General features: G+C 37.4%; 1 non-coding gene across 1 annotated transcript; it reads right to left on the bottom strand.

Moving 5' to 3' along the window:
* Positions 1 to 3607: 3607 nt before the first annotated feature.
* Positions 3608 to 3739, bottom strand: LOC142425221 (small nucleolar RNA SNORA42/SNORA80 family). Its single transcript, XR_012779573.1, has one exon. It is a non-coding gene; the product is annotated as a small nucleolar RNA SNORA42/SNORA80 family (small nucleolar RNA).
* Between the last annotated feature and the right edge of the window lie 789 nt (positions 3740 to 4528).

A 4528-nucleotide genomic window follows, 5' to 3' on the forward strand; every position in this document is an offset into this window, starting at 1 on the left:
AATCCAACTTGAATTTCTAGCGCTTCTTTGTTGATGCTGATGCAAGTATTTTCTCTCCCTGTTGATGTTTTTAATTCAGCAAAATTTTACTTGCATGTGACATTAATGAAAATGTTGATGATTTTCACTTTCTGTTGAAACAGTTTTCTTTGGAATGGGCGAACATATGAATTTCTTTCAGTTGACATAAACATGTATCTCCAGTCTTGCATCCATATGTTGAAATATCACTATTGATATTTTATCAATTCTTGGAATCTTGTTTTTTTTAATCCCTTCAGTGTGCTTTTGTGCTTCTTTAGTACCCTACATTCCTGATAATATGCTACCTCTTGAAATGATTGAATAATGACCATTTTTATACAATGACTGTATTTATCCTATTTTATGCTTCCTGTGATTTTCAATATTTTAGAATTCTTCAGTATTGCAACTTGAATCTTGACATTCTTCAGTTCTTTCATTTTCAGAAATGCTACATATATTCTTCCCTTTTGGTTTTCCAATTCACGATCATACCACATTTTACTTGTTTTTGAAAATCATGAAATATTTCAACTGTTTCACAGAATGTTGGTTTGTATCTTAAACAGGACCCTCCTCCCCACTCTGACTTGGGAGAAGAATTGAGTACCTCTCTCCAATGTCAGGTTATGCTGCTGAAGGTCAATGTAGAATCAATTACTGATGTCTTCCCAGAAAGAGTTTACATTATCCAGATTTAATCTAAAGTCCACAAGACATGCAAGCAAGCCATACAAATGAAAAGCCAGTACATTCCAGAATGAAACCCTGAGATTATTTACAGAATACTTTGAATCATGTTCTATTTGCTCCATTAATATATATTATCATTTTAGAAACAGAGCCTATTTTACAGGGTCAGTCATGTTGCCCAGTTACTTATTTTGATTGCAAAGCAATACATACATAAGATGAGAATGACATGATTCATTATGCCAAGCAAAAATGATACAGATATAAAATTAAACTGAACAATGCTGGTGTGGGGAATTGCATACCTGTGTCAAAAAATCCGATATTAAATTTTTACCAAGAAGTATATAACTCAATGAAATTCCTGTCTGTCACAGTTAGGGTTTATGTCAACTTATACTTTTGTAGGGGTGGAGTTCAGCCTGTCAATCAAGTAACAAACTAATGAAGTCTCCTAGGAGGTGTGGCATTTTTATAAGAGAGACACTGGACACCCTCTACACCTGCTGGCTTCCGACCCTCCTGCATCCCGCTTCACCTTTCTGCATCATCAGTCAGTAGGTAAGTGAGTCTGAAGAGGACTCCAGCTACCATTGTACTCATGGACTTAAGTTGGATTGGGCATAGATGCCTTTTTGATATACGATTACCTATGGACAAAAAGCTCTTTTTTATATATATGAGTTCTGTTTCCCTGGACAACCTAGTCTAATACATTGTCAAACTTCAAAAGATAAATAATTTTGAAGAAAATATAGAATAACCACTTTTCTAATTGCAATCATAATTAGTATGATGAATATGTAACTTTTATTATACAATATTCCTTTTGTGTGCCTCTACAGGCATATATACTTTGCTTATATTAGCAAATATGCAATTAATTCTAAGTCATTTGTTTGTGTATTTCTTCATCCATAGCATTTTAACATACACTAGCCAGAAACAGGAAAAACAAATAAATACAAGAAACTGAAATAAAAGCCAGCATTTCCTTTCTTATCTGTAAAGGTTTTATAAAACATGAATTTTAGAATAGTAAGAAGCCCCACAATTTAGGAAAGAGATAAAAAGTATCATAGATAAGTATTCAGCATCTAATTGTAACACATATTTATAAAAACAAGTAATTATGAACAAAATATACCAGTATTTGGTTCTGTAGGTGTTTGATGCTCATACTGTAGCTTTTATTGGTTTTATTATTATTATTATTATTATTATTACCACTGAAGTGTTAAAATAGTTTCATTTAATTTGTGGTAAGGAGACAGTTTTTAGCAAGCTTTATATAGTGGAGGTATGTCAGTTAAAGTCAAGACAGTAGTAAGAAACTATGTCGATTTTCTCTTAGGAAACATCTTATAAAAAATTATTAGCTCCTAATAATATTAATAGCTAGTATTATTAATGATTAATAGTCACAATTAAAAATGGTGAGCAGTCACAATGATGGATTCACTCATGAAGATGGCTCAGAACTAGGAAGTAATTTACTATCCTGTTATAAAAAAATCATTTTATTGGGAACTCGTACAACTCTTATCACATTGCATACATCAATTGAATCAGGCATGTTTGTCCATATGTTGCCCTCTTTCTTTTCTAGACATTTCCTTTCTATTGAGCCCTCGGTATCAGCTCTGCCCCGCCCCCAGACCCCCTGCTAGATGGTACATTGTTATTATTTTCATCTCTCACACTGACCAACGCTGTCTCCCTGCCCCCAGGCTTTCTGTTGTTCTTGCCCCTGTAGAGGGGTGTATGGTTATGTGCTGATCATTGCGATCAGTTTCCCCTTTCTCCTTTCCTCTCCCCAACTTTACCCTACCATTCCGGTATCACTATTTGTGGTAGTTATATAATCATTTGTCAATTTGAGGATTAAGAGTGTAGGGGTGAAGTCTAGGCTGTTCATCAGGATACGTTCAATGAGATCTCTGTGTGTGGACATGGCCTTCCCCTAAGGATTCTGGGAATTGCTGAAATTTCCTCCTTGGAGGTGGGAGACTCTACTCACACCCTGGGAGACATAGCAGCTCACAAGACACATGGACCTACCCTGATGCAGAGACCCCTGCCAGCACTGAAATGTTTCCAATGACACTGAATCCAAGGACTTTCAACCCATTGGCCTGTGATTTGGCCTCATTGCATGTGTTTCATGAGTCTGAAGAGTAGTTTATAGATTGGTATTGGACATATGGGCTAATATCAGACTTATGGACTTGATCTGGACTGGGCTGGGATATTTTCTTAATTACTCTTGTATATAAATCTTTCTTATACATATATGTATGTCTATGGATTTGTTTCTCTAGTCTACCCAGACTAACACACTATTCTCACTCCTTTCCTGGACTCTGTGTGTTGTGAGCTCCCATCCCTTTCTATACCTGTGGACATGTTCCGGTCTAGTCTGAATTGAGAAGCAGCACTGGGGTCATGGTAGTGGGGGTGGTGGGGGTGGTGAAGAAGCCTCAAGGAACCAGAGGAATATCGTGTGTTTCACTGATGCTTTAACTGTACCCTGATGATTCATCCCCTCCCAGTGGCTCCTCTGGGGGGAGATTGTTCCACTATCTACAAACAGGTTTTGGATCTCTGCTCCAGTCCCTCTCATTCTCAACAGAATATTTTTGTTTGTTATGTGCCTGCTGATGCCTATTACCCAGTCCCTATGACTCCTCATGATCGCACTGGCTGTGTGCTTCTTCCATGTGGATTTCTTGCATCACTGCTGAATAGTGGCTTTTGTAACTTCAAGCCTTTAAAACCCCAAATGCTGTATCTTTTAATAGCCAGGAACCATCTGCCCTTAATACCCCATTTACTTATGTTGAAGATTTTTGCATCTGTGTTTATTAGAGATATCATTCTTTTTTTTTTTCATTGTGCAGCCCGCTTCAGTGTCTTAAGCCCACCAGGTAAAACCAGGCAATGGTTCGGGGTGAGTTTGCTTTGGCATGGGACACTGTGAGAGGCCCATGGGATCGGACCTGCCACAAATCCAAACCCATGCATGAGATATCATTCTATAGTTCTTATTTCCTGTGGGATCTTTGCCCTGTTTGGGTTTCAAGGTTAAACTGGCTTTGTAAAATGAGTTTGGGAGCTTTCCATCCTTTTCTACTCTCTGAAATACTTTGTGGAGAATCAGTGTCAGCACTTTCCTGAAAGCTTTGTAGAATTCTCCAATGAAGCCATCTATCCGATCTGGGAGCTTTTTTTGTTGGTAGCTTCTTGATAACCATATCTATTTCTTCTTTTGCTATGGGTTTGTTTAGGTTCTGGTCCTCTATCTGTGATAGTCTAGTGAGGGATAGTTTATCCAAGTATTTGTCCATGTCTTCCACATTGTTGAACTCATTAGAGTTCAGACTTTTATAGTACTTTGTGATTATTCCTTTACTCTCATTAGGGTTTGTTGTGATTATCCTTGTTTCATTCCTCATCCTACCTATGGTTGTTTGCTCTTTCCTTACTTTGGTTAGGTTTGCCAGCAGTCTGTCGATTCTGTTGATCATTTCAAAGAACCAGATTTCTGCTGCATTACTCTGCATCATTCTTTAATCTTCTGTATCGTCCTTTTGTCTTCCCAGTGCTTCAACACTGCCCTAATTTTAATTATTCCTTTTCTTTTGCTGTAGGAGGGATTGTTCTGTTGACTCTGTTCTAGTGGCTGGAGGTTTTTTGAAAGCGTGTCTGTCATAAGTCTCTCTTCCTTTTTCATATATACCTTTATTGCTATCAAGCTACCTCTGATGACTGCTTTCGCCATATCCCATAGGTTTTGATATGATATATTTTC

The sequence above is a fragment of the Tenrec ecaudatus genome, chromosome 13 (assembly GCF_050624435.1).
Source record: "Tenrec ecaudatus isolate mTenEca1 chromosome 13, mTenEca1.hap1, whole genome shotgun sequence".
NCBI lineage: Eukaryota > Metazoa > Chordata > Mammalia > Afrosoricida > Tenrecidae > Tenrec > Tenrec ecaudatus.